This window comes from Python bivittatus, unplaced genomic scaffold (genome assembly GCF_059951505.1).
Source record: "Python bivittatus isolate LINGU-HERP-01145 unplaced genomic scaffold, Pbiv_v1 ctg000700_np1212, whole genome shotgun sequence".
Taxonomy (NCBI): domain Eukaryota; kingdom Metazoa; phylum Chordata; class Lepidosauria; order Squamata; family Pythonidae; genus Python; species Python bivittatus.
In genome coordinates this window covers 68,471,319-68,494,115 of record NW_028277098.1, presented here as the reverse complement: position 1 = coordinate 68,494,115, position 22,797 = coordinate 68,471,319, and positions in this window count along the sequence as shown.

The following is a 22,797-nucleotide window of genomic DNA, read 5'->3' as shown; positions in this document are numbered from 1 at the left end:
TCTTTCACCCTCATCAAGAGGCTCTTTAGTTCTTCTTCACTTTCTGCCATTAGGGTGGTATCGTCCACATATCTGAGGTTGTTGATGATTCTCCCTGCAATCTTGATTCCGGCTTGTGATTCTTCCAGCCTGGCATTTCTCATGATGTACTCTGCATATAGGTTAAATAAGCAGGGTGACAGTATACAGCCTTGTCGTACACCTTTCCCTATTTTGAACCAATCGGTTGTTCCATGGCCGGTTCTAACTGTTGCTTCTTGGCTCGCATACAGGTTTCTCAGGAGACAGGTAAGATGGTCTCTTTAAGAATTTGCCACAGTTTGTTGTGATCCACACAATCAAAGGCTTTTGCATAGTCAATGAAGCAGAAGTAGATATTTTTCTGGAACTCTCGTGCTTTCTCCATGATCCAGCGAATGTTGGCAATTTGACCTCTAGTTCTTCTGCCTCTTCGAAACCCAGCTTGTACATCCGGTAGTTCTCGGTTCATGTATTGCTGAAGCCTAGCTTGTAGGATTTTGAGCATAACCTTGCTAGCATGTGAAATGAGTGCAATTGTGCGATAGTTTGAGCATTCTTTGGCGTTGCCCTTCTTTGGAATTGGAACATAAACTGACCTTTTCCAATCCCGTGGCCACTGTTGCGTTTTCCAAACTTGCTGGCATATTGAGTGGAGCACTTTAACACCATCATCTTTTAGTATTTTAAATAACTCAGCTGGAATACTGTCATCTCCACTAGCTTTGTTGTTAGCAATGCTTCCTAAGGCCCACTTGACTTCACTCTCTAGGATGTCTGGCTCAAGGTCAGTGATCACACCAGCGTGGACATCAGGGACATTAAGATCTTTCTTGTATAGTTCTTCTGTGTATTCTTGCCACCTCTTCTTAATCTCTTCTGCTTCTGTTAGGTCCCTGCCTTTTTGTCCTTTATCATGCCCATCTTTGCACTAAACGTTCCTTTCATATCTCCAATTTTCTTGTAGAGATCTCTAGTCTTCCCCATTCTATTGTTTTCCTCAATTTCTTTGCATTGTTCATTTAAGAAGGCCTTCTTATCTCTCCTTGCTATTCTCTGGAAATCTGCATTCAGTTGTTTATATCTTTCCCTTTCACCCTTGCTTTTCGCATTCCTTCTTTCCACAGCTATTTGTAAAGCCTCATCAGACAGTCATTTTGCTTTCTTGCATTTCTTTTTCTTTGGGATGGTTTTAGTTGCTGCCTCCTGTACAATGTTACGGACCTCCGTCCATAGTTCTTCAGGCACTCTGTCTACCAAATCTAATCCTCTAAATCTATTCATCACCTTCACTGTGTACTCACAAGGAATATGATCTAAGTCATACCTGAGTGGTCTAGTGGTTTTCCCTACATTCTTCAATTTAAGCCTAAATTTTGCAGTAAGAAGCTCATGATCTGAGCCACAGTCAGCTCCTGGTCTTGTTTTTGCTGTCTGTATAGAGCTTCTCCATCTTTGGCTGCAAAGTATATAATCAATCTGGTTTCGGTATTGACCATCTGGTGATGTCCATGTGTAGAGTCGTCTCTTGTGTTGTTGGAAAAGAGTGTTTGCTATGACTAGCTTGTTCTCTTGACAGAACTCTATTAGCCTTTGCCCTGCTTCATTTTGTACTCCAAGGCCAAACTTGCCTGTTATTCCGATTACTCCTTGACTTCCTACTTTAGCATTCCAATCCCCTATGATGAAAAGGACATCTTTTTGGTGCTAGTTCTAGAAGGTGTTGTAGGTCTTCATAGAAGCGGTCAACTTCAGCTTCTTCAGCATCAGTGGTTGGGGCATAGACTTGGATGACTGTGATATTGAATGGTTTGCCTTGGATACGCACTGAGATCATTCTGTCGTTTTTGAGGTTGTACCCCATTACTGCCTTTCCCACTCTCTTATTGACTATGAGTGCAACTCCATTTCTTCTAAGGGTTTCTTGCCCACAGTAGTAGATATAATGGTCACCCGAATTAAATTCACCCATTCCCGTCCATTTCAGTTCGCTGATTCCCAAGATGTCGATGTTCAATCTTGTCATCTCATGTTTGACCACATCCAGCTTGCCTTGGTTCATAGATCTTACATTCCAGGTACCTATACAATATTGTTCTTTACAGCATCGGACCTTCTTTTCGCTTCCAGATACATCCACAGCTGAACGTCCTTTCGGCTTTGGCCCAGCCGCTTCACTCTTTCTGGAGCTACTTGGAATTGCCCTCCGCTCTTCCCCAGTAGCATATTGGACACCTTCCGACCTGAGGGGCTCATCTTCCGGCGTCATATCTTTTAGCCTTTTAACATTGTCCATGGGGTTTTCTTGGCAAGGATACTGGAGTGGGTTGCCATTTCCTTCTCCAGTGGACCACATTTTGTCAGAACTCTCTGTCATGACCTGTCCGTCTTGGGTGGCCCTGCACGGTATAGCTCATGGCTTCACTGAGTTACGCAAGCCCCTTCGCCACGACAAGGCAGTGATCCATGAAGGGGTTGTGCATATAGTAATCATATATTGAAAAAATGACGTTTTTCTAACTGTGTATCTATTTCCTAAAAGGAAAAGTCCTGGCTTCAACCGAATATTAATCTTTAAAATCCTCTGTATGAATGTATGTATTTGAATCCAATTTTTTAAAGCTTTTTTACATGTCCACCAAGTATGATAAAATGTCCCTTCATGTTGTTCACATTTCCAATATGCATTTGAAGTACCTTTATACATTCTGGATAATTTGTTTGGCATCATGTATCAATGATGCATCATTTTATAAAAATTCTCTTTAAGATCATAACATAATGTAAATTTCAACCCTTTTAACCACATATTTTCCCACTGATCTATCTGTATGTTATAACCAAAATTCTTAGGTCACCTTATCATACATTCTTTAACCTGTTCTTCCTCTCTTTCAAATGTCAACAAAAGTTTATACATTTTAGCAATTACAAGTTCATAATCAGTGCACAATAGTACTTCAACTTCTGTCTTACTTTGCTGCATACCATAAGTCTTTTTGTCTATTTTGAATCTTTCTGATAACCATAAATGGGAAGACCATGGACAACTACATCCTTCTTCTATTAGTTGCTCTCTTGATTTAATCTTAAATTCCCCTTGATGGTTTTCCAATAGTTCCTGGTACATCAACCATTTGTCTTTGCCTGCTGTTTCTCTTCTATGATATGCTTCTTGAGCTGAGATCCACAAAGGTGTTTTCAGGCACAACCTGGGTTTATATCTATTCCATATTCTTAATATGGCACATCTAATAAAATGATTTTTAAAATCCACATTAATTTTAACTTTATTGTACCATAAATGTCCATGCCATCCAAACCTCAGTTCATGATCTTCTAACTCTAGAAGTCTCTTATTTCTCAGCAACATCCATTCTTTCATCCAGAGCAATGTTTTGGAAACATTTTCCAAACCAAATTTGTGGTGTATATAATTTGTGCAATTCCATCTTTAGGCAAGTAAGGCAAGTGATTCTGTTGTCCCTTTGTGACTGGGCTTCAGGTGCCAATCACTTACTCCCTTCTCCTTGTCCTCACCTTTCTGCTGCCTTTCCCAGATCATGGTTTCTGTGGACAACTACGTCCACTGCCACCCAGTGGACTGAGCTGCCTAAGTTGAACATTTTCATTAGCGAGAGGGTCCCCAGAGCCAAGCTACTGCCAATTTAGTGCACTGCAGATATAGTCTTGTCAAAGAAATGCAAGAGTCATTAGGAAAATTGTTAAGAGAAACTCAGAATTCCCAGAGTTTCTAGAACTCAGCATTGATTCTATTTGCTATAAGAAGGAGCAGAGGGAATCCCATTCTGGTGGATAGAGAATAATATGAAGTAGAATTCTGGATTCCAGATGCAGGAAGAGATGTTTGAAACATCTTATGTCCATGCCCCACACCTTGTACACCAGTCCCATCTGAAATTCCCATGCAAATCCCAACCCCATGACCTGCTATCACTATCAATAGAAAATGAGTCCCAGAATGAAGAGGACTCCACACTTCCCACCATGATAGACTCTCCAGTACCAGTTGCTGTGCAACAAAAAGGAAGGAGGGAATTTCCAGCTCTGTCTGACTCTGTACGGGGAGGCTTGTTTGTTGACCTTGGGTTACCAAGCAAGGGTGGGGAGAGTGGGTCCATAGTTGTTTCCCATAGTGACTTGCCTGGGGTATCTTCACACATGGGAGGGAAGATTGGTTCTGACAGTGAGTGGTGTAGAGGAGTGCAGTGATAGACTTGTCAAAGGAATAAAAGAGTCATTAGGAAACCCATTAAAAGAAAATATACATGACCACACAGTCCTGGGAAAGGAAAGGGTGTGAGAAAATTAAAATAACTCTGTCTTGACCCTATTTGGTGCAAGAGGAGGCAGAGGGCTTTCAGGATTCTGTTAATATACCCTATAACAATAGAATTCCAGTAATCCTTGTAGGCCTGGTCTACCTCAAAAGGCTGACAGCCAAGGAACCCTTCAACTGATTGGCTGGTTTGGGCATGACTGGAAACCTGAGGAGGTGGTGCTCAAGGTAAAATGGAGAATGGGGGCAGCCCCTGCAGGTAGGGAAGGAGGCACAGTGACACCAACCTACTTGCTAAGTGGGGGAGGCAGTGGGGCACTTCAGTGAGGATTCTGCTGGGAAGGCAGAGAAAGCAAGCAAGCAAACTATTACGGAAGTGAACAGGGGAGGGTCCTTTCTCTCTGTTTTTTCTCCCCAGATGCTAGGAAGCTATTTCCATCCAGGGTGCCTCACTGAGGCCCAGCCAGGCCCTCCTCCAGGGGCTTTTGGGTGCCCATTTCTGCCCTCACACCCAAAAGGCTAACTTTAACCAGTGTCATTTGCATAACAGTGACATTACACAGATGATGTAAATCACCACAATTACATGCTTTTTTATTTACTGGACTTTTGCAAATAATGGTCTGCAATGGGTCTCTTCCTGCAATTAGTCTGCTATGTATTATTTGTTAGATTAGATTTATATCCCACCTTTTGTACAGCAGCAGCATAATGCTCCTTCCTCCTATATTTCCCTACAATAACAACCCAGCAAGGTAGGCTGGACTGACAGAGCGTGACTGGCACAGAGTCATGCAGGAACCTTCCCACTGAGTGGGAACTAGAACCTGGATTTTGGTGCCCTAGTCCAGTGTTTCTCAACCTTGGCCACTTGAAGATGTGTGGATTTCAACTCCCATGCTGTCTGGGGAATTCTAGGAGTTGAAGTCCACACATCTTCAAGTGGCCAAGGTTGAGAAACACTGCCTCACTAAATGAGGCTTCACTGTATTGAAAATGCTGCTTTGTTCCCTATGAATCTGATTGTGGCCATGATATATGTCCTGCTACCAAAGGGATTTCAGTGAATTCCAACTCAGTTTTTATAACTCAATGAAATTAATAGGACTTCTTCTTCTTTTTTTTTTAAAAATCACTAAAAAGTCAAAGGCATAAATCTCTAAAACATGTGATTATAAAGCCTCCTAACTGGCCCATTATACAATTATGGCAGGTCAGCACTCTTGGCATTCTTATTATAATTGCCAGGCTCATGTACAACCACTTTATATAAACAAAAGAAGACAAAAGACCTTTTTGCAAATTAAAATAAGAATCATGTCTGGCTACAGAAGAACAAGGCTGGTAAGTGAAGTAATCTAAAAGTTCCTACACTCATACCTCATCAGATCTTATAAATAATTTAAAAATGTTTAACAGAAAGAATGTTCTTGAGGAAAAAAATACAAATAACACACAGGGAGAGGGGTCCCTACAGCTGTGTTGGTAGGAACACACATATCCTTGAATCAGCAGAAAACTATGTCAATGTAATTCACACTGCTCTGATGATTGAGCTCTACTCTGCACTAGTGAAAAGCATGATGATAGTGTTGTCCTTACATTTGGGGACAAATGATGGGGAAGTAAATGACCAATTCCCCTGGCTATGTTTTGCCTCCAACCCAGCATCCCCTGCCAGCAGAAGAAACCACCACCAGTTGCTATTCTTAGTGTGTGGACTGGTGACTTGTGTGACAGGTGCCTGGTTAGAAGCTTTAGTCATCTTTCAAGTTGCTTGAGTGACAGATTGTTGGCACGGGTGCTGGGTGAGGTGGGATGGAGCACTCCTGGTATAGTAGTTGATCTCCCTCCTGCTTAACTCCTCCTCTGCACCACTAACCTGTCATCTATCCTATTTTTGGACATGGGTTTAGCAGTCTTCCAGAAGATCACTAAACCCATGTTCAAAAATAGCCTGAGTGACAGATCACTGGTGGACTGGAGAGGTTGTAAAGAGCACTGGGTGATCTCCTTCCTATTCACTCCGCATCTCTCCACTGTCCCTGAGCCTATCACTTGGGCTAAAAGGAGAAACTAATAGAATTCTTGTCAATATCATTCCAACCCCCATATATATTGCATTGATGTGTGCTCAAGGGAATGAGTGTGTGAAATGGTGTTCAAACAGGCAGAATGATGTGCCCCCAACTAATTTTTTTTTTAAAAAGCATAGCCATGCAACAGCAAAAGTAGCAGAAAACCTGAAATATCCTCATTAACAATAGAACCAGCAACACAGAATCTGGCTCTCTTTCCCTGATTAAATTGACTTGAGTACTTTTTAAAAAAAAGATAAATCTAGTGCTCTTTCAAAATACTGCTAAATACATGTTTAAAAGCAAGTCCAGCACTCTTCTGGAAAACACTAAAGCCATTTATGAGAGGAGCCTGCATAATGTCTAATCAGGCCTGTGAGATTTTTATGGGAAGAAATACTAAATGTTCCCACCCATGGAAAGTGAAGGATATGGGAGCATGACGTGACTTCTCAATGGCTGCCTCAGCCTTTTGGAAGATCTTTTTTTCTGAAATAAGTAATGTCCCCAAACACTTAGTTTTTAAGAAAACCTTAAAAATAATTTTATTCTGCAGAGCATTTTGATGCTGATGGTACAGGGTTGCCTTTATTAGTTAGGAGCTGATTGTTTTTCGTTATTGTATTTTTGTTATATGGTATTTTAAATCATCTTGAGTCTGATCTCTCCAGCAACCCAAGCATTGTCCAATGACTGGACATGTGTGTGTGTGTGTGTGTGGGGGGGGTGCCCTCAGCAGTCTAAAGTTATCATTAGGAACTGGGCAGATCCCAGCTACTGACTGTATCATCACCAACCTTGTTAATGAGGGATTGCAGATTGTTCATACAGCAGGATTTGGGTCAAAATAAGAAGGAAAACACTACTTTAACATTAGAATACCTAGTGTAACACTGGAGGCCTTCCAGATAGTCACTCACATCTTGGTCACCTCATGGCTTGATCATGCTCTACATTGGGATGCCCTTGAAGACCACCTGGAAGCTTCAGCTGGGTTAAAATGCAGTGGTGTGAGCAGCGATGGGCATGTCTCAGTATGCTCTTGTAGCACCTCTGTATCATTAGCTGCACTGGTTGCCATTTTGCTTCTGGGTGTGATTCAAGGTGCTGGTCGTTACCTGTAAAGCTCTACCTGGCATAGGGCTGGGTTACTTGAGGGACCGCCTATCTCAGGTAGTATCTGCCCAGTGGAATTGATGCAGCAGGGTTGGTGTGTTCCATGTCCCTTTGATTAAACCATGCCATCTATCAAGACCTCAGAAGTGCACCTTCTCTTTGGTAGCGCCTGCCCTCTGGAATGAGGTTCCCCTGAGATCTGGATGGCCCCCCAACCTTCTGGTGTTTTGAATGGTCTTGAAGGGTGGCAAGGGTAATTGATGCCCTCTTTTGAGTAGTGTGGGTTCATTTCTTTTTTGTTCCTGTCTAGCTTTTGTCATCTTGCCATTTTTCATTCTTTGTGATGGAATGGAATTATGAAGGCCAGGCTCAGGGAGATAAACATTTTCTTAGCTCCCCAGAAGAGCGTGGGAGGAACAAGAGGATGAGACTGGCACCTCCCTGAGGAATTCACACTGTTGTGGCTGGCTGACTTTGGGATCTGGGGTTTCAGTCTGGGAAAATCTTGCTAGAGGTTGTCGCTAATAAACATAACTGGACTGAATTTGCACTGTCTCTTGGAGTTCCTTGGGCTAGGCCTGACATTCTTGTACATTTTTTCTTGGGTTTTTATCAATGCTTTTTACTTGTGAACTGCCCACAGTTGTTGGGAGTGAGATGGTATATATATTTAATAAATAAATAAAGACAAATTTAGGTGGATAGGCTGGAGATGAAGCAAAGCAAGGCAAAGCAAGATAATGGTGAGCAAGGCAGCTTCATGCTGTGGTTAGTACGATATGACAATGAGCCCTAGGTAGAGTTTCAAAACTTACATTCTTTGAGATATGCATTCTTTCTCACTCAACAGTTACCAATATTTTGTCATTTATACAACCTTCTTTTAATTAATACCTCATAGTAATTCCTTTGTAAATTCAGTATCACATTTTCTTTATGAGTGATATTCCAAACTCTTGCTAAAAATGTAATTCAAATTCATGCCACTTCTCAAAGTAATATAGAACATCTTAGAAAAGGAAAGCTCTTTTCTCATTTAGTTTAATTAGCACCACCCTAAAGCTACTGCTACTGTATAATGTGAAAGTGCTATTTCTCAGTATATGGAAGGTGCTAAAATTAATTGTTTTCCATCTGATCTGATAAAACCACTTTTTTAGTTCCTTCACCATCATTAAATGATAAAACATGTAGGGGTACAAGTCCTGGGTGGAGCCCGTAGTGATCAGGGTTTACATAATACTCTTCAACATCTGACATATGTTTCTTCTTCTTCTTCTATGTTTAATAGAAAAGCATGAGTACTTCATTTTTCACTCTGCAAAAAATGAGCCTTTTTGAATATTTAGTACGATCATGCAGAAACTTCAGTTAACTGCCAACCCGTATTTCCTGACAATCACTCCTTCCCTGAGGCGGGGGGGGGGGGGGGCTTACAGTACACGATCAATATCTCTGTTAGGGTTAGGGTTTCATATATTGACCTAATTTTCGGCAATGGTATGTTTCAAGTCACAAAAAAATCTGTGTCAGAAATGGCTTAGAAGAGACTTTTAACATTTCTCTTCAGAGTTCTTTGGTACCAAATTGATGATTTTTTTAAAAAAAATAGGGGAAATTATATGTAATGATAGCAAATGATGAAGGATTAATTACTGAAAGATGCATGTCTCCAAACCGCAAAACAGAAAGCAACTCTGTCAGAGTCCCCTTCTTTGCTAATTTGCTCATGCATCATTCAGTACATCTTCCATCAGGTCAAGATATGAAATAAGGACATGGTTTATCCAATCCTAGATTGAATCTAGTTTTCTCACCTCTAAGGGGACCTTCCAAACTTTGTTTTAATCAGAATAAGTGGTAGCAACTCCAGTCAGGGAGGTAGATCTGAAGCAGCCAGGTGGGGAGGAGGGGGGTTGTGGCTAGTTGAGTATGAGACAGGTGGGTTTGGTGGAGGAAATGGCAAAGGTGTGGAGACATGCTACTTCTCTTTCTTTTGCCATCATGCACATTCTGCTACAGAAGGAGGCCCTTGCTGCCCATATTCTTTCTGTCTTCCTCAAGCAAGCAATACATGGCCAACTCAGTTGCCATCTTTGCAACAGAGCTAACTGGACTAAGTCACAACCTCAGGATTTAATGGGGTATACTTTTTGTATGGAATGACTAATCTAACCTGTGATTGTCTGGACTTTCATTCACAATCAATTGAGAAACATTTTGTTGCAATCTTGTCTAGGTTTATTTATGCAATGTATATTTATTACAGGAATTTGTATATCACCCATCTTAAAACTGGTAGTATTGATTTTTATGTTAATGGGTGTATTAAAATGAAAATCACATCAAAAGACGAAGAATCAGAACATGTAAATGTACACAGCTGCCAATCATCAAATAACCCTTAAAATTCACTTATAAGGGGATCCTTTTCTCTCTCTTGCCCATGGTCAGATTGTTCCAAGTGCATTGGTGTAAAGCAGGGTTCCTCAACCTTGGCAAGGTTGCTGGCTGGGGAATTCTGGGAGTTGAAGTCTGCCTGTCTTAAAGTTGCCAAGGTTGAGGAACCCTGGTATAAAGGACAAGTGTTACTTAAATGGTGGCATGCAAATCAGTATGAATCATACCATCCTAGAGACCAATTAACTCATTGAACTTACCTTATTCAAGCAGGGAAGGGTTTATTTTTTATTACCTTCAAGTATTCCCCTCATCTCCATGAGAATGTAATTTGGTAACCAAAAGGAGTTACCGGTAAAAAATGTCCTAAAGAAAACCCTGATATGAATCTATTGGTGCCCAGTTATAGACACAGTAGACATCCCATATGCTTTAAAGGGAGGTGATGCTCTGGAGCCAAAACAACCTTTTGAAATAAGGAAATGCTCCTTTAAAGCAAAGAACATCTGGCAATTAATCTGCCAAAATGCAGAGGTATATTTCTCTTCCATCACAGAGTTTCAATTACACTGTCCCTTTGTACACTTCATAGATTGCTTCTTGCATTGTGTTAATGAATTGGGTTTAGAGATTAAAGCCTCAGGGAGGAAAAAAAAAATGAATTAAGCCGCTGAGAATGCAAATAATGCAATTGATAATAAGATCTTTTGTCTCTTGGCTCTTTACAGGGTCTTTCCCTTTGCAATTTTAAAATTCTCTTTTGAATTTTCATCCAAGCTCTGAATAACATATATACGTTATGTAATCCTCAAACATATAATTAATGAACAGTGGGCTGTGCTAGGAAAGTGAGCTGTGGAGTTAATCCTCTCTCCTAGCATTAATGCTAGTCATTTCCTTGTCTTAGACCCCAGTGATTTAAAAACTTGAATCTTCTATATACATATAGAAGCTCTTTGGTGGTTTACAGTGATTACTTCAAGCTAAAAAAGAATTAGGGGTCAGTAAGTGTACATCATATTTCCCTTATATTTAAGGACTAACTCTGAACCAGGTTAAACCAGCCTTCTGCAGCCTATTGCTCTCCAATACTTTGGGACAAAACCTGAAATGTTCAGCTGCCTTACATTCTGCTCCCCCCCCACTTCACACTCTGGGCTGTGCCCCACACTCTGTGCTGTGGGGTTGTTGATGGGAAGTTGCTGAGCACTGTTATTAGGATGGAGATGTGAGGAAAAAGATTGTGGTTCTTTGCTATGTTACTTGCTATCTAATGACTCCCTATGGGCATTTGATTAGCAATGTAAGGCTGTAAGGGTCACCTCCATGGGCATATCTTAGACTCCTTGCTGCACACTTATTCTTCTCTGTTTTAGTATTTGGGATTAATTGAATGGATCAAGTATTTTTTTTTCTTTTTTATGATCAGGAGTCCAGACTATCACTATCCTCTGCCACCAGATGGTTGTATATTATCCACTGAAATGTCTTTTAATAGATGGCATTTTGCAGAGTCAATAATGATCAAGACATGATTATGTTATGCAACTGTGGTCATGTCCAGGCCCAATGATTATCACATGAAGAAAATCTGGAAGTAGAAAGTGACCTGCCTGAATATTACAAACTGGGAATCTTAGAAAAGAAGATGTTTTGGCAGTTAAAGAAATCTAATGGCAGAAGACAATCTAGAGGCAGGTTGCCTATATATAATACCTGCTATTTATAGCCATTTAACAATATTGCATCTGAATAAGAAAATTGTGTTGCTACGTACTGTATGTGGACTAACACTAGTTAATAGTAGAAAGAATTCCCTGCGGGGATGATAAGTTCAACTTCACCATTGCTGGAGATCTGTAAGATCTACTGAAGCTTTCTTAATTTAATAGGATGTTGAACCGTATCATGATCTACAAGGGCTTTTCCAAATCTATGATTCTATAAAGTGATCTGTCTCTTTCACTGGGTGATAGTTTGAAATAAATGCATTCCAAATTGCTCCTGGCATTACAAGCCTTTATTATGCTTGTGCTGCATTATAGATGTGGGGAAACCATACTGCAAAAATAGGCTGGATAAGCATGTACAGGAGATAGCATCAGGAATGCCTTTACAAAGTAAGTGGTAAATATACAAACTCAGCTTCTGAAAAAGCTTACAGGTATTTTTGGTAAAAACAAACCACTATAACTCCAAACACAATAAAAACACCCCAAACCACCACATAACTGAATTTGCACGGTACTACAGAGAGAGAGGCTTTCAGACAGGACAGGCCACCATGTGGATTATAAGCAGTGTAAGGGCTGCCCAGTTCTTCTGAAGATGATGGTGTAAGATGCAGAAACAGAATAACCTTTGGTTATAGATTTTATCCAGATCTTGGAAGAAGAATCAGAAAATTTATCTTTCAGTTCAGGCTGACCAGTTATTGTTACAGTCTTAAGCTACCCAGGGACACTCTATAGTTTTGGCAGCATGGTTTTTCATGGTGTTCTTTTTTTCTTGTTGAAATATTGATATAGTTATGCTAAACTTGTACTTGCCTTAATATTTTGCATTAAAACTCATCCAATTCTCCCTAACCACAAGACAAAGGTTTAAACTGTTGGCCACTTCTCCTCTGGTAATGTTACCACCATAATCCTTGTGAACCCTGGAGACCCAAGTCTAAATAAATAAATACATACATACATACATACATACATACCATATAATTTTTAATTATAAAAATTAAAAGTGTGGCCCCTGGCTGCAATAAAATTGCCCACCCTTGTTTGAAGGTAAGATATCTGGATGTTTCATAAATTTCTTTTGAGCACAAGGATCAGTAAACAAAGTTGGAATTACTTTCAAAGAACTGCACAAAATATTTCATTGTTAAACTTTTTAGGTCTTAAATTATTGCTTTCTTTCATATCTGACAGGATAAATCCTCATGCTTGAGCAAATCAGAGAGAGAGAGAGAGAGTGAAAGAGAGAGAGAGATCCAGGTTATATAAACACCAATTTTAGTGACTTTCATTCTGGGAGTCCTAATCTGTTCCAGCTGAGTCTCTTGGGCTTTTTTTCAAGACGAATGACAAGATATGATTAAAAGGCAAACACAGCATGGAAGAGACATGGATGTGGACCCTGTCAGTCTGAAAAAGCAGCCATGGAAATGATTGACTGTATCAAGAGAGAACATGCCATTTTTACAATGAGATTTATGAACATATGCTTTCTTTTCTCCCAAACTAATGCCCAGGCTTGTTGGCAAATGAACAAGACAATAGGTGAATTTATAGTGGAAAAGAATCCTACCAATGACATAGGAAAATATCTGAATATTTTCTGCACTGGACAGTTTTGATGTTTAATACAGTTGTATTTTCCAAAAGAATAAGTGTCACTAAGGAATTTCCAATTTTCTTGCTTTCAGAGAAACAAGATCCCAAATGGTAAAATGATATTCTAGTTTTATATGAATGTATTTTTTTTTTTTTTTTTTTGGCATGTTACTTGGTTATTTCATAGAACTAGCCTATGACCTATTTCTCCGAAAGAGGAACACTGTGCCTGGAACACAAATTGAGTCACCCTTACAGGAAGTTGTGAAGCAGGGGCTAAATAGTCATCTACTGTAGTTTAATGGATTCCTCTACTGAGCAGAGGACTGAACTAGATGTCCTATGAGATCCCTCCCAAGTCATACATTCTATGATTGAAAAGTCAAATGTTTCTAGGTGGTGTCTTGTGAACAAGGCTTCACATGGGTGACTATTCTTTTTAAAATAACCTAATAATAAAATTTCTGTATATAGACAACTGGTATATTGGAAAAACTGCTACGTTCCAGAGCTTCCAACCAATATCTTGTTTTATATGTATTTCAATTTATTGTTTTGAGATGGTTGAAGAGCATGCAGTCAAGTATCATGTGCCATGTAAAATGATACAATCCAAATATAGCTTTACTATTTCATGTCTATTTGTGAGTCTAAGGATATGCACAGCAGCTCAAATTCAAACCGATCTGAGTTCTAATGCCCCATTTTTAAGTGTCAAAGCTACTGTTTTGATCATTTTGGAAGTGTTCCGCGTGCAAAACAGAGCTGTTTTGAGCTCAACCCACTTCCAAAATGAACGAAACAAACTTGAGTCTGTTTGGTATGTATTACATGTTGCAAAGAATGAATATTGTGATAAGGGAGAGTGGAATGATCTCTGATGAGCTTTTCTCATCTATAAATTGAGCCAAAGTAAGCAGGGCTGAATCAGAATGAAGGGAGGAGCAAAGCAGTCAGGGAGGACTTTTTCTCATTTGTCATGAGAAGAGCCATGGAAGGAGAAGGAGAAGATCGACAGAGAATATTCTAAAGTTATATTTTCTGTTAAGAAGGAGACATTGTTGATGGGAGAACCCCTTTGCCTGAACCTCAAGCTGAAAGGGAAATTCAGAGTTACACATTAACTAATATTTTAGATTACAATATTCAATTATGTAAAATTATCTGAATGTGGGGGGGATTGAGACATTTTGTTTCCATGCATTATCATTTTGAAAGTGTTATGAGCATTTAGCAGTTTCCATAAATTTATTATCATTATGGTTAGGAGCTCCAAAACATGGAAGAGGACCAGACCGCTGTGGATCTTTCAGAGGCACTGGGGAATGGACAGCTCTGGGAAGGCTTCTCAGGTCTGAAGGAAAGAATGAAAAGGAAATGCAGTTTCTTTTCTAAGGCAAGGGAAGGATGGTTGAAACTCAGAGGAATTTCCAGTAAGCAGTCTATGATAAGTATATTAACATTCCTTCAATACTATATTTTTCTTTTTCTTTTTCATAAAGGTTGAGGAATACATTTCCTGGAGCACCTTCTCTCAGACATAGCCAGGAACATATTTCAAGCCTATTCAAAGAGAGATGCTTTATACATAATCCTGGGCTGCAAAGTCTCTCATACAAGGGAATTGAACAGGCCTAATTTTTGTCACTAGAGGCAGATCCGGACTTACCTCTTGCCCCATCTTCAGAAGTGGCTGGCAAACATTTCTGGAGAGCAGAAACAGATGGTGTTGCCCTCTATCAATACTCCACTAACTCTGAAATTAGCTTTCTTGCCCATTTCTCTGCTCCATTTGAAACACACACTTGTAAGTTGAGCAGTGGATTTTCAAAACTGCGACACTGAACAAAAAAATTGGGGCTAAAAATTGTATCCTGGTTTTATCAAGCTTCTTGTGAATTTCTCTAGGTGCTCAACCCTGATCTTTGCAGGACAGGACTAATGAATTTGTTTGGTACAATGGGATTCAGAATAATCATGACAGGGATGTGATTTTTGGCTTCATGTTAAAGACCATTACATTTTCTCTCTCTTCCCACTCCTCTTTGTTATAAGTAAAGTATTGAAAAATGCTTGTTCATTAAACAAATTAAGAATACTGTTCTATCTTGATGTTTCCTTAACCACTGAAAGGAAAACTGCATTTTTAAAAATATGTAGCAAATGTGCCAGATTCGGCTTAGCGTGATGTGTGAATCCAATCTCCAAATGGCATAGATCGAAAGCATGTATAAGCTGGAGGCTTTTAGAAGAGTTAGAGAGTGCCATGTGAGTCACAGCTGCCAAGAATTAAAGAGTTACTTTATCATTCCAGCTACTTTTCTTGTAGTTAACTTATTTTGTAAATGTCTCAGCATTTTGATTCACCTTAAGAAGAGTTTGGTGAAGGATATCTAAGAGGGTTTGTGCCACATAAAGTATGTTCAATTCAAGAATTAGAATATTTTAGCCTATATACAAACATCTGATGTCTAGTGTAGCCTGTTTTTAAAAAGATGGGAAATGGAATTGTGATATTCCAAAATGACAAATGAGAACAAATCTTTGAAATGAGGTTTCAGATACAGAGATTTTTTTCCCCCAAGCCTAGCTTTTTACGCATGTCAGAATTCACTATCCATTTCATGAGCAATAAAGTGAGTAATGCAGATTGCCTGAAGAAGCATATTCCTGGAATGCGTATAAAGGAGTTTTCTTACTTAAGAAACAGCTTTCTTCTAGAAATGGTTCACAGGAATCACATTTCAGACATCTCCTGCGCCTGTTAAACAAACTGAGTGAAGTTTTAATCATTTGTACTGGTTTCTACTTCCTCTTCTTCTCACATAACATCTAAGGGTTCCTGGCATTGACTGAAGAATTGAGTACAGTGCTATTATTATCCAACCAATGTAACTGTATTTCTTTGAGTGTGGCTAATTTTGCTTTACTATTTGTAAAATACATAGTACTTTGACCACATCAATTTTATAATTATTTAGTTTTATTATGATTGTTATTTGCTGTCTCAGAAGTTATCTTTTATTTTTTTTAATTGATCAATGACCATAATAAAGGTTATGATTGATGAATATATCGCTGGACAAGATGGACATTATATTAATTAATTAATTAATCAATTAACTATATTTTATCTGTTCCAATAAAAGGAGATTTCTAAGCAATGAATAATCATTGCACAACATTAGGGCTATGCAGTGCTTTGAATGTGCAAACAAAAAGTTGTTTTGGAGAATGCAAGAGTATAAATGCAGTATTTGTCTGCAATTCCTTTAAGCAGTTGTGCCTTTCCTCAATATTGCTGCTAAACCCAGGAACAAAAACCCCCAAACCCTCTTTTGGTTTAAGGATTGTGTGTCCAAAAATACTTCTGAATCCAACATGCTGGGCAGCCCTCCTAGAAATCATTACATCAGCCCACAATGATGCCCTTCTCCATAGTAGCTTTTCCTCTTAATCCATGAGATTGCTTTCCCCATATTAGCTTTTTCCATTTCTCATTCCCTTTCAGATTTCCTGTCCTACAAGTGTGGATGTAAGGATGATATCAGACAGTACAGTTATTTCCAGACAAACATAATAGGTTTGCAATTGGCTACCCTCTTTAGCAAACCAGCTATAGCATTCTGCACTAACTGGAGCTCTGGCCCAACTTCAAATGAAGCCTGACATCAAGTGTGTCAAGTAATCAATCCTGATTAGTGGATTGACCTGCCCTGAGTACAGTGAACCTTGACTGACAGAGAGCAGACACCACTGCTCACTCAGGCAACAAAAAGTTTTTAGTTTAGTCCAATAATTTTTATATAAATAGCTCCAGTTGCAAACTGATATGTCTTTGTAAGGGTGAATATATTTCTGTCTAGCTTTTTCAAAAACATCATGATGATGACGTACAAGTTGGATAAAAATAGTAATGCGTAAAAGAATAAACTCATTAAACAATCTTAAGATTTCAATCCTATACATATTTGTTTGGATATTTCATGGGGTATGTTTCTAAGTATTCAAAGCATTGTACTGCACAACAATATTAGAACTACAGTATTAAAAGCAATTTAAGAGGCCAAGTTGAAGAGATGGATCTTATGATGATGTAGCATAAATGTTTCTGTAAACTAAAGCTGTATTTCATGCTAAATATCTAGGTATCACATCAGACATATTTCACAGGGAATCTTCAAAGGTGAGTAGAAAGCCTTTGAATGTCAACCTTTGGAAACAATTATAATTTTCCAGAATGCTTATTTCAAGTGGGTGCATCTGTAAACTCACTCTCATGTAAAGAGATGAAATGTGGCAAACTCCAGCTTTGGTCTCAGTTAAGGAAGGGAAATCTCTCCTGCTGACATTTACTGAAGAGGTGAATGAGGCAGAGATCATAATTTGCTGATTAAAAAACTAATACTTATCTTAAGGTCAGAAAGCATCAGTGAAATGCCAGATAATATAAAGAAAGAACATGATAACTTGTCAAACTTTTCAAAACAGAGCTTCAAAGAAAATAATAGCTACAACATTTGTGGAAGTAAGTTTTGAAGATATTGATTTTTAAGCAAAGGTAGTAGAGATTCCATGATTGTTCAATTCCTTCACTTTCTTGTCATGCTAAATAAGTCTGCAGATTGTATCCATTTGGGAAATCTCTGTGGTAGAAATGTCTTAAATTCAACGAAAGCTTCCTACAAAAAAATATGTGTGTGGAGGTGGGAGATATTTTTCCCTCATTCCAAAAACATATTTTATCATCTCCTATACTTTTCTGAGAAATGGTCTAACTTTACAGAGTAGCACTAATTGTATGGTGAGCTTCAGGGAGAAGAGGTTATAGATTAAAGCTATCAAGCATGTGCTGGTTTGAAGAAAGATACTACTTAGATGCAGCCTGACCTACCTAACTTCTATTTCAAATTATTTTCAGATTTTTTTGAAAAGACATATTTAATACCCAAATATAGAATGATATAAAATAAATGAGATGGCCTTGATGAAAGGCCATCGCACACATTAACTAGTAGAGCAACTGCATATGGATTCCTAAAGTTTTACACCCTCCAAAGTTCTCTTTCTTCACATGTTATGGAACTGCAGATCGATACAGAAAAACAAGGATGCCAATCTAATCACAATAACCAAAATAATCACAATAATCATGTTTTCAGAATAGTGTAGATGCTCATCTACATAATGGGTTATGTTCTGTAGGGAAAATATGGCTAAAGTATTAAATATGGCTCAGGTGTTAAAAACAATAGCCCTAGCAGACTTAGAAAAATTTGGGGAACATTTGCCCAACCTCGTCCTCTTCAGCTGCTTTGGACTATATTTCTTCCAATGGTAGGTAGCATAGTTAAGGCTGTGATCATGTGAGGCAAAACCAAGCACATCTGGAGGGCACCAACTTAGTAAAAAAGCGAGTTTGGTCTAGTGGTCAAGGCACCAGGCTAGAAACCAGGAGACTGTGAGTTCTAGTTCCACCTTAGGCATGAAAGCCAGCTGGGTGGCTTTGGGCCAGTCACTCTCTCTCAGTCCAACTCACCTCACAGGGTTGTTGTTGTGGGGAAAATAGGAGGAGGAAGGAGTATTAGGTATGTTTGTTACCTTGAGTTATTTATAAAAAATCTAAAACAGAACAAAACAAAACCTCTAAATATAGACTCAGAGATGTTCTGGCAACCATACATCTGTAGGAAGTCCCAATCCAGGTACATCCTTGAAAATAAGTCCCACTTTTCTCCTCTGGTATTAGCTGCACCCAACCATATAAATATGATAACAGTTCCGATCTTTAAATGTGGAAGAAAAGAGAAATGATGTATAATGTTTCTGGAGGCCTTTCAGAGGTAGTTCCTTCCTTAATTTAATCAGGCATTACTGAAGAAATGACTAAAGGTCAATCCTTACTTTGTCTTCTTTGGGAACTCTACCTCCTGATTTCATGTTCAGTTGTTCTAATTGATATTCTTGGATCTTTTCAAGTATTGTTATTATAATGTCAAAGGTAAGATAGATAAAAGGAACTTCTGCATCAGGCTGTTCATGGTCTACCATTGCTGGTTATATGAGTATGTGCTCCTTTCATGCTCACAGGTATAACAAATAACAGCTGCTTATGCTGGGATATTGCTTTTTATTTAATTTTTAAAATGTCAAAAGATTGCAATAATATGGCAATGACAGGTTATTAATATATAGGTTGAATTGTTGTCGAAACTCAACATAAATGCTTCCCCTCCCTCTTCTTTCTGTTTCGCACACAATATTATGGATGAAAATTTATTGCTCAATTTACTTAATTCCTCCAACCCCCTTCACTCGGTATATAGGCATACTGATAACCCTGTGTTTCTTGTTAATTGCACAGTAATACCATCTGCTCTGTACCAGATTGGAAGGGGGTACAGCTGTATGGAAAACACTTAACACACAACTGCAAGGTTTTAGAAATACTTTAACTTTTGAACAATGAACCTCTGCTAATTAGTACAGGAAATAAATGTTTATGAGGTAGAAAATGACAATGTCTGCATGTATAAGCCAACTAATAACTCACTGTTTTATGATTTTGGGCCCAGGCAACTTATCATGAATTGTGATCAATATTTTTACGGGGTGCCAGTCAAACGGTTAATGCTTTTGGTAATATATTTGAAGACACAAGTACATCTGTGAGAACGCTCTTAATTTCTTTGAAACTCATTTACACACCAGCCAAATTTCTGATACCAAGAACCAAATCTGCTCAAAATATCTAAGGGCTATTTTAAGAAGGGACAGATACCATATGGAGAGCGTATAAAGTGAAAAGATGTTTACTTATTGTAAACCATTTCTATGCTTCCCCAGTTTTAAGGCTTTGAGTGGTTTATATATATAAAGCCATAAAATCATAAAACCATTAAAAGAATAAGCATAAATAAACCCAGCCAGTAACACATCACTGCAGCATTCCCACCCCACCCCCCACATTAAGAAATGGAAGCCTTGTGAAAGGGGGTTGCTTTTTTATCCGCCTTAATGTTAAAGGGAAGGGGGCATCTTTAAATTGAAGAGAAGCAAAGTATTTATCTGTCTGGGATAGAAAAGATACTTTCAGAATTTTGAATGCATGCCAGAGATGTTATCACAAAATGGCTTTGGGAATGGGTCCCTGTTTCCCCCAGCCACCAAGATGCTCCCTACCTTGCTATCTTACTTTTGTCTTTTTTCCTGACACAATTCCTTAGAAAGCTGCACCCGCCATTTTTATTTTTTAGAAATGTCTATGACACTTATGTGGGTCAGAGACCCTGTAGTAAATAAAAATGATAAGCTAAAGACTTGATCTTTGTTTAATGGTGCCAGTTCCCCATTTATTCATACGGGTTGAAAATAATAATTAACTTTTAAAAAATCTACTACTGCATTGATCAAGGTTTAATAACATGGATGAGCCACTGCTTACATGTTCCCCAAAGAGCTAACCAGGATTTAGTTTTACTTTCTCCACTTTCATTTCTTAGCTATGAACTAGAAGTTGTGGTTGAAGATAAACTCAACCACCTAGCTGAACAGTGCAGGTTTACTTTATTTATTGATTTGTTTAGCAAAGTACTAAAGTTCATTTTAAATTATTATTCCAGGTTCTTGCCTAGTGACAGGCCATTCTTGGCCACATTGGAGAAAAGGGAAACCAGTAGCTGAAGACTTTACTCACAAGGTCTTATTTATGTGCTGCTAAAACTTGGCTTAGTGTCAACTAGTTAATAGGATAGTTCATTATGTTATCATTTTAAAAGTTGCCACAGAATTTCACCTAAAGTTTAATCAAAATATGTTATATGCAACCAAACCTTCTCTAGCAATATATGGAAGAAGTTTTCAGAAATTATTATGGAGTTTGTCACTAATTTATCTTGGTACAGCATAACTTACATCCCTTAAACAGAGCATTAATACCAAAAAGATTGAGTTAATTACAGAATAGAAAGCTGCTTGTTTTCAACCATTGCCTCCATATTCAGGAATATGTTCAAAATACATGCAGGCCACTTAAACAGGAAGCATGAATGCCTCCATATTTAGCACCATTTCTCCTTTAAAATGTTCATTTCATTTGCTAGGTCTCCATTGGAAGTTAAATGGTGACTGAGCATTAAAGATATGCAAAAGATTCACAGACCTCAGAATGGTCCATTCTAACCCTGGCCATCTCTGGAAGGGATCTGACCTTAAAATGGGTCATAGAATCCTAGGGTTGGAAGGGACCTTGGAGTCCAACACCCTGCCCAGGGCAGGAATCCTCATAACATTCTGGACTGTCCAGTCTTTTCTTGAAAACCTCCAGTGATGGAGTACCCACAATTTCAGGAGGCAGGCTGCCATTACGTAACAGCTCTCACAGTCAGGGTCCATTATGAATGTTCCAGAAAAACTCCTTTTTAAGCTGCACCTCTTCTGGAACACTGACCCATTTTGGGGTTGGCATGTTTCAAGGTAATAATGGTTGGAACAATGGCTGGAGATAAAATCTATGTTTTCTCTTTGAACTGCTTTTACTTTCCCAATCATAATTTAATACTTATCTTGATCTTATATTACCTTTTTAAAAAAAAAAAAATCACACGTTTTAAAGAGGCAATGGCATTTCTTGACATATTGTGAGCAGTCTAATTATTTCCTAGATGGAAGTATGATTAAAGACATATTCCAGCTGTTGTTGTGAACTGTTTATAAGACATTATCTTGAGGTACTTTGTTCCCATCTCATTATTACTTCAAATAGGAAAGCTGGCATTAAAAATCCAGTACAAGTTCGGTTCTTCTTTCCTATAAATCCAAGTGAACAGAAATAAGTACCATGAGGACTTGGTTTGTTAAAACCTCTATTATGGATAATTTGACTGATATTCCAGGAACCACAATTTACTTCCTGTTCTTCCATTATTTTCAAGGTGTTTAATGAAGTGTCAGAAAGTTGCCAAGAACTGAAGCAAAATACAGTAAAATATGGAAAACAAAATGGGGAAACAATATTAGTGATTATCTACTAATCTAACTCAGATACCAAATTCCTGTGAGCACAGCTGCATTATGTGTTCCCTTAAAATTTACCAGGGAAGTTAGAAGACTTCCTAGAACAGCACTGGTGATGGCTATGGAAATCATGGAGGAAACAGATTAAACATTTGCAACATTTCCTCCAGCAGGAATTTTTGCTGGATTGTTAGATACTACTGTGAATGAAAAGTTTCAGTCCAGTTATTGGTTCTTTCCAGAATAAACTTCCTTCTGTCAATTATTTAATCAGGAAGAAGGTTCAGTATTTTTCATCAAATATTAAAATGGAGGGATAATTTGCAAATAACAAAACACTTCAGAAGACAGAAATAAAATTCAAATTGATTTTGACATGAAAGTGAGCTGTAACTACCAGGAAAAGTGAGCTGTAACTACCAGATGGAATTAGTCTATTATAAAAGTTCTTCATTTGAGCTAATAATAACATAAGATAAAATAACAGTATTGACCAGAAGGTAGGGGATATAAGGTAAGGGATATTGTATTCTTG